The sequence below is a fragment of the Corvus brachyrhynchos genome, unplaced genomic scaffold (assembly GCF_000691975.1).
Source record: "Corvus brachyrhynchos isolate BGI_N302 unplaced genomic scaffold, ASM69197v1 scaffold408, whole genome shotgun sequence".
NCBI lineage: Eukaryota > Metazoa > Chordata > Aves > Passeriformes > Corvidae > Corvus > Corvus brachyrhynchos.
In genome coordinates this window covers 832,866-846,014 of record NW_008239759.1, presented here as the reverse complement: position 1 = coordinate 846,014, position 13,149 = coordinate 832,866, and the positions used below count along the sequence as shown (strand labels likewise).

At 38.8% G+C, this 13,149-nt stretch overlaps 1 long non-coding RNA gene across 1 annotated transcript; it reads left to right on the top strand.

The window, feature by feature from the left end:
- Window positions 1–6: 6 nt before the first annotated feature.
- On the top strand, window positions 7–10,791 carry LOC108448751. Its single transcript, XR_001864765.1, has 2 exons — window positions 7–2,591; window positions 9,770–10,791. It is a non-coding gene; the product is annotated as an uncharacterized LOC108448751 (long non-coding RNA).
- The last annotated feature ends 2,358 nt before the right edge of the window (window positions 10,792–13,149 follow it).

Sequence of the window (13,149 nt, the reverse complement as noted above, 5' to 3'; positions counted from 1 at the left end):
CCCTTAGACAATATGGCCTTTGGCAAACTGTGATGTTATCCAGGTATTTAAAGAGTGAAATTTCCAAACAAAAGATTGTGTAAAAAAGATTTGAAGAAGATATATATCAATGATGGTGCTTGGAAGAAGCCCAACAATGAAAGCAATTCTTGTTTTCTAACCTGGAGAACAAGCTTTCTATAAACACACACAGTGAAGATTACCCCAGTAATGAAGCAAAGTGATGAAGTAAAACAGGGTACACGTACTATGCTTGAAAATGTTTCAGACTTTCAGATATTCTCAACCAAGATGCGAGCTATCTGTCACAGATAAATTTGGGATGTAACATCGGTTGAAGTCTGTGGATACAACCTTGCTGCTACATCAATACAATACCATGTTTCCCAAATTATTCTGCTTCCTTTCATAGCTACTTCTGGGTGGAAACATTTCTACTATCTTTTCAGTAGCCCATAAGTCAGCATTGCATAGAGTGGAGTAGCTGAATTGCAGTTGTTTTAGTATTTAGTATTGCGTTCTCCTGGTGTGTGCTGTTTTTATACATTCAGTGCTAGTTCTCAGATTGAGGCTTTAGCCTAACTACAGGGGGAAAGGGAAGGGATGTTTAGTCTTTGCAAAAGCCAAACCAAAGCTGTTTTAGTGCCAGGTCCCATTTTTTCTGAACCCTGAAAGCTAAAGCCTGGATGGTTTGGATAAGTGCTTCTAATTCTAGCATACCCCTATTTAAAACAAGAAGGAGGATGTGTTTTTAAAAAGCTAAAACTAGTATGGTCTGCAATGAAGTCTCTGAAGACATTTAGGGAGGATTCAGATAAACAATTCCATTCCTCTCCCCACCCCTTATATTTCTCATTAATTTTTATCTTATCCCTTCCTTGCTTTCTATCTTTCAGTTATTGTTTGCTTCCTCTCAATTTCCAATGGAGCTTGAAATTAGATTTCCTTTACCTACTTGTTAGTGAACGAAGCTCTGAACCACACATTTCAGTGAAAGTTAACTCCCAGACTCAATCACTGAATTATCTTCCACCTCTGTACCTGAACTGGCTGAAACCACACAGAAGAAATTACTGTGTGTGCCTGTGTCCATCTCACACCATCATTATTTGATTGTTGGAAGGATAACTCTGGGTTTAGTTGGACAGAAATAGAACCACCCAATTGTAATGGTTTTAGTCTCCATTTATGACAGCAGAAATTGGGCCACACTGTTACTCAAGATAGAAACAGCACTCATTGTCACAATTTATAACTTCATCAGGAGTTAACTTGGGAACTGCAAGCTGGCAGCAATAACTCATATATTGCTGCAAACTGTATTTTCATAATTTCTGTTGATACTGGCAAAGTGCTTGTTTTGGCTTTCTGCATGTTGCAGTCATTAGTATAATATAACATAGCCACTCAGATGTATTTAGGGGAAGGTCATTTTTATACAAATTATTATGTACTGGGAAGTTAAATAAACAAGCAAGTTAAAGACATCAACAATCCCACTCCTTGATCCATGCGAAACTGCATTTTAAACACTAGTTGGTTAAATTGGAGGAAAAGTCAAGCAGTGATTATGACAGTTTGAAGAGAGAGGACATTGCATTTCCTTTTATTTGAGGACTCACCTGGAATGCTAGTCCTTGAAAATGGCTAAATATATCCATAAAGCTAGAGGTGTTCAAAGACAAGCTAGAGCACACTTGGTCACTATACCATTAGCAAGATTACTCACCCTTCGTGAGTAATAATGAAAATTCGTAATCGTAATAATGAAAATTTCCCATTGAGATTTCACTAAGCAGAAAGTACAGTATCCTGACTATTTATTAACAGCTCTTTGGAATGCATTTCCAAGGCACAAAAGGACACTGACCTTGAAAATAGTATTTGGGTGGAAGTAAATGTCCATGGTTTTCATTTTGCAAGTTTGTAACCATAAATGTTACAAAACAAGTCACTTTTGAGAAGTACTCATCTTTTATGCTCATTAGATTGCAATCCAGCGATGACTGAACATGATATTTAAACAGTAGTGTTTTTGCCAGTGAGTTGCATGATCAACACGAACTGCTAATGTTTTCTATTCTAAACCTTCTCAAAATGTCAAGTGTTCTTGTCAGCTGAGTGGAAGTGGCATAAAAGTAACTTTTGAAGTTGTTGTTGATGAGATACCCTTGGGAAACTCAGTATATATACTGAAATGATATTCACAATATTCTCTAATCTCCCCTGCTGCAAAAGAATTAGGCTCCCAGCTCACATTTCCATTGATGGTATTGTAGCACAGTCTGTGTCTTCCTTCCAAAAAAGACACTGAGCATTCTTGAATAACACAGGTCTAGTGTCCTGAATTTTCTCAAGTGGCAAGAAAATAAAAACGTAAAATAAAAAACTTCCTTTTGAAAACCTAGACCTGGTAACTAACTCTGTTACAACCCTCATAATTGCAGCACTTTTAATTTTTATATTTCTTTTTACACAGCAGATCACCAGAACAGCAAAAAGATTCACAGTTGTCTGAGTCACCCTGGCTATAGCAGATTCACTGTTTCTTCAGTCCCAGTTTCTTCTGGGCCTTAAAACATCAGAGAAAGGTAAGAAAACTGGTGCATTACCTAAGGTCCTTCCCAAGGACCTTGCCTGGGCTTACTCCCTGCTACTCATGGTCATGGTGTGTCAACCTGTACAAGCCATACAGAGCTGTTTCCAGCAACAAACTGAGGCACAACTTTGATGCATCCGTCCAGGGGTCTTGCAGCCTCAGTCAGGCGCCTCCGGAGCTCTATTGGCTCTTGCAGTGCGCAGTTGCCCCTCTTTGATTTCACCCTATTACAGCAGGAAGAACCATGGGCTTCTAGGTTTTTGGCCCAAACCAGTGCTGGTAATGTTTGTTACACCCTTTACAGCAAAAGCCATGAACTAGTTTGCTTCTAAAGTTCCAATGAAGTCAGGATCATCACCGAAACTTATTTCCAGTGCCATGGGTTTCATGTGTTGCAGAATGTCAAGATCAGGTGTTTTTTGGAGTCCCATTTTTGACTACCAAACACAATTTTTTACCCAAAAATCTAGTTAGACAGGTGGAAATTTATGGACTACGAGCACAGGGACTGCACACTTGTGATCGGTGTTTGGTACTTTAATCAAACATCACACAGTCACAGAATGGGTCCGGCTGGAAGGGACCCCAGCAGGTTATCTGGTCCAACTTTCCTGCTCAAGAAGGGCCATCCCAGAGCACATGGCATGGGATTGTGTCCAGATGGTTCTTGAATATATGAGACCTTTCCCTCAGAAGGTGCTGAAATGCCCTAAAGTCTCTGTTCACTTGTTAAAAGGCAGACTGGTATTTTTATGCTTTTGTTGCAGGCACAAGTGTCTGATTGCAGTAATAAATAATATTTTGGACAGGGAAACTCAGTTTTCAGTTTTAGCACACCACAGAAACTACAGTGGTGCAAAACATGTGTTTACAAAGATGAGCCTTTGTACATGACACTTCATGGGTAAAGTGAAAATAAGCATAAAAATCTAAAAGCAGGGTAGAATTTGGCATGTATTTTTATTATATCTGATTTTGTATCTGCATTTTTTCACTTGACCTGTAGCAAGCATTAGCTAGGATATCTCTTCCATTAAATAAACATTTCAGAATTTGAGTGCTTCAAATTGCTAACTGCTCATTTGTGATCATTTAGTAACACTTGGTGATGATGTTTCTATAACAAGTAGTTCATGTCTAAACTGGCTGAAATGTAAAAGTTCAAGCATGCTGGTAGAACAAGTTTGCCTCCTAAAAACATTTCAGGGTCATTTCACATGTTTGATTGCATCTGGTCTTATGACATTCCTGGATTTAAAAGCTTGTTTTCACCCACGTAATACACAGTACTGCGGCCTCATTTGCATTGTATTCACAAACTTAGCGAGTGGGTTGAAAAATGCACAGGGATATTCAACAGCTAGGTTAACCCACATCCAGAGACATCCAGAATGTGGGTTACGTTCAGGTGGAGGAGGTAGAAGAGTCCAGCTGCCACATCCAGGTCAATGAGATGCATCTGGGTTCTCAGCCCATCCTTGCCTCAGCTGGTTTCCTCTGTAAACCAGGCAACTGCGCCAGTTGGTGATGCTGCTTAGCAGCTCACTCTGCAAGCAGGGCACTTTCGCTGTTAGCCCCAACTGCTTATGCAGCCTTTACAATTGTAAAGCCTGGCATTTCACAATATCGACTTGCTGCCATGAAGTATGAAATTAATCTTTAGAACATCACATAACGTAGGAGCTTTCTTAATTAGTAACAAGGATCACAAACTCCTCAACGAAGTACAGAGCCATAAATGCAGTGAAAAACATCCTACCAGTATTAATTTTTAACTGGAACATCAGAAGCCAGGGGGCTGATTAGAAGCAAGAGGCTACTGATTTTTGTATGAAGTAATAGTAACTTTAATGCTTATAATTTTCAGGTGATTTATTTAATCTTCACACACACCCACAATGAAGGAAGGCAAAACAATTCTGTCTGTGCTACATGGGGATGACGAGGCAGCAAGAATACAGAATCTGCCCAAGGCCAGCATGAGAAGTCTGGAATGCCTGGCTGCCAGCCCCATTCTCAAAATACATCATTCCTTTCTAGAGGCAGCAGCTGCTTGTTCTCTGACACTTATAGAGCATCTAAGATTATTTCCATTGAAGTTAATAATCTGTGCAGTTCAGTGAGAACAAAATTGGGTCATAGATGTTTAAACTGATCCAGTTTCACTGAAGACTCCTGGTAAACTCATGATTACACACAACTCTGTAATTATCATGTTCAGTTTGGGAAGCTGACTGGCACATGCGGAAGGCTGGGGCAATAACACAAAAGCTGTGCACTCAGCTCTTTGTTCTGCCACAAGCATGGCCAGTCTTCTGGCCAGGGCAATTCCTGCAGCCTGAAATGAAGCTGAGGTTGCATGCACTCTGTGTATCCTCCTATGCCATCACTAGAGGTGTGTACCTTCTGAAGGAAAATCCAAACATTTCCCCAGCCTATGACCAATGCATGCACCAGAGACGTGAAGGCACAATACCTTGGGCGAAAGGGCTTCCTTTAAGATATGTGGGCATCCATCTGCATTTCAGTTGTGTGATTGGCTTGACCCTCCCATGACAAAGGCGGCGTTGTGGGGTCCTAGGGAAAGTGGCTAAAAAGGGGGTATAGAGAGGAGAATTGTCCCAGCAAAGCAGGATACAGATTTGAAGCTGCAGGTAGGATATCCTTATTATGCTCTAGTCTCCTTGTGAGACCTTGGGCAAAACATGAACATTTCAACTTTTTTCCACAACAAAGCTAAGGATACTAATTTCTTTTTTTTTTTTTTAATACTATGTTCACCAAAACTTGATAATTTTAAAGCAGCAGAATTGCATTGAAGCTGGTGGACAATATCTTGTGACTGCAAGAAAGCACTTTTGACTGCCATTGAGTTCCTGCACAAGCAGGACAGAGAAGCCAGGAGCCACTGACATTGTATATCAGGAACAGTAACATTTAAATAATCATGTTAATTTCCATTGAAGAAATTTGTCCTTATTATTTTTTCTTTTTTGAGCAGTGGTAGGTAGGCAGAGTGAAAATGGATGTCAATCTGACTGCTTATTACAAACTTCCTCCTGCGTTTTGTACCAGGTTTGGCCCTTACTATATGTCCAGAAGGCATACTGAGACACTATAGGCATTTCACCGGGGCAGTCCTGAGTTGCTGTGTAGTAGTTTGGACATCCTTACTGTCACTGAAGAAATGCAGGTACCATGAAAGGATAATTAAGCCCACCTAAGAATCCCAAAGTGTGTCAAACAGCTAACACTGAGTCTTGTGTAATAACCTACAATTAGCATGTAATGCCCAAGGCATTTGCACATTGACAACATGGTTTAATCCATTAATAAAGTAGGCTAAAATGATTATTATAGCTAATAGTATTTTTAACAGAAGTGAAACTACAGAAAAGAAGCTACAGAAACATATTGATTTCAGCTGTGCCTCCCTGACAAGTCTGTATAGATTTTGTTATTTATGGTCCATTTTTTCAAAAAGGACCCAAGGCAAATGTAGAAATCCCTGGTTGTATGAAATGGATGGTTGTGCATCAAAATGAGGGATTTGCATGTTTAACTGCCCATATCTGTATCCTTCTATCCAGTTTGCATATGCAAAGGCGAAGATTGTTATATTTATCAGTGCATAAATGAAAGAAGAGATAAATGACCTGGTTTGCGGAGGTGCTGAGCACATGCAGTTTCCATTTATTTCAACTGGAGTGTGAAAAACAGGCCCTAAGTGACTGGCTCAAGCTCACACAATGCATGATTGTCAGTGCCAGGAAGAAAACCCAGAAATCCTTCCAGTCTAATCCTCCCAGTCTAAATCCTTCCCAGTCTAAACTCTAGACACAGTCTCTCCAAGAAATAAGAAAAAAAAGAAAAAAAAAAAATCTGTACAATAGCCTGACCACACTCTTATTCCTATCTCAATTTGCTAAGAGAATAAAAAAAATAGGACATGAAAAACTCCTGCATAATCTTTAATGACTAGCAAATAATGCCAAGTAGGGCAAGTAAATATGTGTGAAGCATTGCTCACACACCCATCAACTTGCATGTGTGTCACAGATGGTTTTAGTGAAGAGCCAAAAAGAGGAGAGAAAGGAAAAGGAAAACAAGTCCACATAAAGAGTAAGCTAGAAAGAGAGACAAAGACATTCTGTGTTATTAAAAAAATCCCTTAAAAATGCACCAAAAACTAATGATAAAAAAAACCCCACTATTCCCTCTCCTTGATAACGTGTAGGCTAATCTCTACATAAATAGAAATAACAGCCCTTTGAAATGGCAATGATTTGCTTGGAAAACATTCATTAAAAACGTCCTGCAATTATTGACTCTATCATTATTTCTTGGCAGCAGCTGAGTCTCACTGCATCTTGTGTTGTTTTTCCAATGAAAAGCAGAGCATTGTTTGGGAAAAAAATCCCCACAAAAACAGAAACTGAAAAAAAAAATCAGACCAAAAAAGCCCCACAAGGACATTGCATTTGAAATATGTGCTTGGTGACATGGAGCTGATTGCCCAAAGGAATCAGGATACATATATTTGTATTATTGTACACGTGAGTAGCTTGAATCATGTACTGCTCGCTCTCTTTGTTTGGATTATGCAGCTTGGCTGGGCAGCCATCCAAAAGATTCACATTAAATTCTAGCTATATTCAGCACAAAAGTCATCTAGCATCAGAGGATCAAAGTTACATCAACCAACAAGCACTAAGGAATTGAAAAGCCACTAAAATTAGGTCATCTCCTAGCAGCTGCTTTTGATGGATGAAGTAGAATTTAGCCTCAGGTTTTCTATTTAAAGATCTGTTACACCATCTTTTCCTGCAGCTACAATGAGAACACAACAAAGTATAATGCTTCTGATTAAATGTTTAATCATTACTCTTTACTCTTCTGATTGTTTCTGCCATGGCACAGATTTACTGCACATACTATTTGCAGCTTTCCTAACCCTTTTTAAAGTGACATTAAAACAGTCAGGATTTTTAATTCCTTAGTTGAAAAACCTAATAAATTATTTTTAAAAAATGTGGATAAAAATCTTTCAATGCTGTTTACTTGCCATACTTAAAGAGACAGACTATCATTTACTGGAACTGAAAATGAGTATCTAAGCAATTATCCCACCACTTTGCCCACTGGAAGAATCACCATATCACTGGGAACTGTATGAATACAAAAGTACATATCTGTGCATAAGTACATGTGGGGCTAAGGAAATTCTTATGTTTTTATGATTTTATTTGTGGCTACTTTTTGGGAAATGATCTCATTAATCTAATTAACACATAATTTTAAAGGTACTAGCTAGTGCACTAAACTATCTTTGGTCATTAGCAACTGGCATTATAATTGCTAGAGTACAGCATATGCCCTACCAAGACATGTTTGTGGTATCAGGGTAGTACAAATAGTGCCATCATTAGCATCATTAGCATCAAAACCATGACACAGCTTTAGAAGAGAGTTCAAAAGGAAATAAAAAAACTGAGTTAGTTTCAAATGCACAGAACCTGCCCTTGACCTGTTCAGAAGGTCGGCTGGCTGCAGCCTGTGTAAAACACTGTTGTGTCATCATTTCATAAATGAAGCTAATGCAGGACTTCGTTGTCAGGGTTTTCCATACAACATCTCTCACATCTGTTAAAATCACTAGAATCTTATTCAAATAACCTTGAGAAACAGGAAGGGAAAAGAAACTACATCCGTCCAATGGAAAATATGAAGTAAATAGTCATCTGCCTTTTCAAGTAAAAAAATGATGGGGGGAAAGACTGAAAAATATAGTACATGACAATGCCACATAAGACACATAACTTTCTACAAATGACAGACACATGCATGCTGCTCTATAGCAGTCATCCTCTGTGCTCCCTTCTGCCAGCCTTGTAAGTGGGCTGTTGCTGGGTAAGAGTCGTAAGAGGTTGAAACTCGCTGTCGTTTCCATTCCAAATTTGGTGTGCCCAGTCTTTATTACTTGTGAAAGCAACATTATGCACTGTAATTCAATGTATAGATCTAGCTTTTTCCAGCTACATACCTCTTCTTCAACAGAAAACCTAAACTGGGGTGGGGAGAGGGGGGAATATATAATAATATGTCTGGAGTAGACAACACATCTGAAACTTTTTCTTTGCAAGAAAGAATCTTTATGAGAAGAATGTAAATGAGTTTAATTTATCAGTTCTGCTTAGTACTGCATTCTGCTTGGATCTCAAGCTAATCAGCTTTGTCTTTTGCTCAGCGCCTCAGAGAAAAAGCCAGCCAGGGAGCCAGCTTGTAGGTGCCTAACTGGCTCATGGAGTAGGACATCTGGTGAGATGGGGATGCTTTGATGCCACATAAATTTCTGACAACCTCAGCTGAAGGCTGTCTGTCATAACATCTGCTGTCTTACTGTGCTATGACCATGCTATGCATTGAACATATCTGATATTACACTATGTAAATCTTGGGATTTCAGTTTTGACTGGCCTAAGTAGAAGTAGGACAAAAGTGCCTCTTCTGTGCTCTAGCTGGCCTCCTTGGCATATCTTAGCATTAACATCCTTTCTGTTCATTTGTTTATTAACAGTTACCTCATCACCTCCTAATAACTGTGTGCTTAAGGCAAAACTGGCCAAAGATGCCAGAATGCAATAAGAGTTTGCTTACTTTGTGATATTGCATCTCTGCATCAATCTCGGGAAATAAACACAACGTCCTCTATTGTTAAACAAAATACCCAACCCTTTTCCCATGGAATAAAACCATGTATTTTCACTAGGTCCACAAAGTTTGTTTAACTGAGGACAGAAAAGAAGAATAACATTTGCAGGAGAAACTGTATTATCCTGGTAACTTTTTCTGGCAGTGGATCTCATTTAAAGTTAAAACAGTTACTGAGTATTTCCTTCTTTCAAATTACTCTTATTCTTGACAGTGATAAACACTCATAAATGACAGTGGGAGTTTAGTATACATATTATACTGAGTCTGATGCTAATCTCAATGCAATGTAACATTACTTAACCCATGACCATAAACTAAAACTTGATTGTTCCAAAATGACCTGAGGCATTTTTGAAAAATCCAATGGGCCAATTTATAATTTGACACTTTGAAAAATTACTTTTTTAATGATTATTTGTTTCAAAAACTCTTTCTTTTACCTGTTTCTTCTCCTAGGGTCTTTTGCTCCAACAAATCATGTGATGATCAGAATTTGGGGATAATCAAAGAAGGAAGAATAGCTGCCCTTCACTTTTGTGCCATTACCAGCTTTATCAACTGTAAATGTCCTTGAAAAGTTAAATGGAGGTAGAAATAAAACACCACCAAAAAAAAAAGAAAAGAAGTCAGTTCAGTAGTTTCTCATATTTAGGGCATTTGCTTGGTATACAATAGTTTCTAGTTTTGATAAAATGCTGTGGTTTTAAATATCAGATTTATCATTGTGATTGCAGAGACTGTACTTTGTTAAAAATAATGTGAGGAATGATTGAAAAAAGATCAAATCACATTATTATGAGCTGTAGTTCTATTCAGCAGGTATGAAAGCTCTAGTAGTTGTAGCTCTTCTTGCTTGCCCACACATGGTTGCTATGCATAATGTTCCAAAACACAAATGCACAAACCTGCTGGCAAGAGTGAGTAAAAAGAGGAGAATTGTGGTTTTAGATGTCCTTCTTAGATGAGAGGACCTGCTTCTTTTAGGTCTCTCTGTCTCTGCCTATGTCAGAAGAGTTGTGCCATCCTATCTGTGTCTTCTTGGAAGGGCAATATGTCCTACTTCCACTTAAAGGTTGAGGGTTTGGCAAGGAACGTCCTGATCTTCCAAGAGTGAACAAACATTGTGCAAGATTTCATTACAGAGATCCCAAGTTGCCAGCCTAAAATGCTTTACCAGGCAATCACTATTTCCTGGGTATGCTTATGAACCACAAGGAGCTTGATACTTACGCAGCTTGCAGTATGCTACGCATATCAAAATCAGCTACAAGATGGAAGAAGTGTTTATGGAAGAAAAGGTTGGTATACACTGACACATTTTGATGGGTCACTAGCCTAAAGAAGCCAAAGCAAAGATTAAGCTGAGAGTATGAGCTTTGGTTTGTGGTCTTGTGTGCTGAGGAACCAGCTGTGCCAGCTGTCTTTCAGAAAGTGTTCTTGTTGTTTTCCATACCCATGAACTGCACTGGAGAAGAAAACTGTGAAAAGAAAAATTAGACTCACAAAATCAAGCCCTTGAATCTGGGTAAATTAAGCAATAGGATTAAGGTTTTTCTCTGCCTCTTAATTGAGCCCCCCCCACCATGCTCCCCAAGCTCAGTTCCCATGGCCAGGTTCAGTTACACATCTCATACCTATAGACAAGTACATAATATAAAACATGGCCAGATATTCTTCTGCTGGAACCTTGCCTTCTTTCAGTGAAGGGGCAGCTACTCAATACTTATGTTTATCCTACTCATTCAGCATGAGATCTCGGGTGTCATTTGCTGCATGCTATTTAAACCCTACAAGCAAAAGAGAACTTTTCTTTTTCTTGGGCTTTTATCTGGTTTCTACATCATAATATGTTTCCTGTTTTGGTTTTCTTTTTTTCCCTTTAAATAAACCTGAATACATTTACTAAAAGTGTGATGTCATTACTAGCATTTTTAGATGCACAAAAAGATGAGTTTCAGTGAGAAAAAAGTTAAATTTGTCTATACTGTAAGCTAATTTGTGTGGCCAGTTTGAGTTGCCAGCTACAATTCTCAGTACTCAAGAGCACTCTATATTTGCTGAATATGATTCTCACTGCCATCAGTTTCTGCTGTGAGGGTTTATTATTTCTGCATATCAGATCAACACCTCTAAACATGGATATTCCTAAATGAAGAACCTACTGTTCTTCCTCACCCATCCAGGATCCTTCTCTTCACCTGCTATTTCTCACCTTTTCACTGACTGCATTGCACCAAAGCTGCCATCTTCCCCCTCCTACCAGGCCAGTAAGATTTGGATTGTAGCAAGGGCAGCATATTTCCTCTTGTGTCTAGTTTTTAGCTCCAGATAACTGCTGACAGCAGCAATTTCAAGGGAAATTTGCAATGAAAAGTCTCTACTCATATTTGTGTATGTGTATGTATGTGTATGATGTGTGTGTAGCAGAGGTGACAGAAGTAGAAAATTATCATTTTCCCTTATCTTTATCTAGTATCTTGTCTAAAACACTTTGATCACATCTCCTTTTCTATCCTGCAGCTTGTTGCTGAAGCTATAGAACCCAGTTGGGGGTGCTCTACCCCTTTAGCCTTTCCCCACACTGCTTCCACAGAGGTTTGGGCTGGGGTTGCTTATCTAGGGCCAAGAGCCATAATTGTAAGGGGTTTAAAATGTATAGTGAGAATAACATGAACGAAAACAAGACAAAAGAAGAATGTTCGCTGAATAAAAAGGAAAGAATTATAACACTCAGGAGTTTATTTAAATCCAGACCAGGCTTCTAAGTGCAATGATGGAAGACCCACATCTCAGAGGTGTGAAATCAACTGGACAAAACTCATTTAATGTGTGTTTGTAGGGGATGATTTGAACACATTGTACCAGGCCTTTTCCGGCTAAGATTCCTAGAATTAAAGCTTACTCTTGTGACCTTGCCAGCAGCCTGTGTAAGCTTTGCCTAGCTGCAGCGGTCAAGAAAGGTACATTCACAGCTATATCAAGGCCTTTCCAACTTACTTGCAATAGCAGTATAATGAATATATGAAATATTTTACTTCCCTTTTCCTTGCCATATATAGCAATTATTCTGTCATTCATCAAATGTACACAAATTTCTTTTCATATGTAAATAGACCATTTGCTTCACAGTTCTAGCCAAACAGTTGTGCAGTTCTTTGTTAAGAAGATAATATATTTAATGATGGAGTGCCTTGTTTCCATTGTATGGAACAGGTGTTGTTTAATGGCACAGGCATTGTAACATTATATTCATTTATTAATGTGAGTGTAACGAACATATTGTAGAGACATGAATGTACTGGTCTCATAGTTAGGGTTAGTGGTTTCTTATGATGTGGTTTAAGTGTAGGATAGCGGCTTAGATTCAGACTGCAGAGAAGCAGGAGTTCATTATAACAAATCCAAGTGATGTGGCTGGTTTTGGCCCTTGTTCACTTTTGAAAAGCAGAGAATACATGAAAGACTTCATTGAAAATGTGCAAGTTATTCAGTGTGGTTAATTCTATGTTGGCTTCACTCCCACCTTCTTTCAAGACTGTGTATGTGAACACACTTTCTGAAACAGCAAAACCAATCTGCAGTGCATTTATGTTGCTTTTGGATATGTGCACAATCCCTAGTATCCTATTTCATGAGGTAACCTGTCTTCAAATATGAGGGAAGAAGTCTGTAGGTGATCCACTAAAGCCATGAAACAATGCTTGCTTGGATAGCACAGCTGCCATGCTGCCACATTTTAAGAGTTTCTTCTCTGAGTGTTACTTACCTAGAATTGCTGCTCAGCCAACTGGCAAGGTAGCTACAGTTGCACAGACAAATCAGGTGAGGGAATGAAG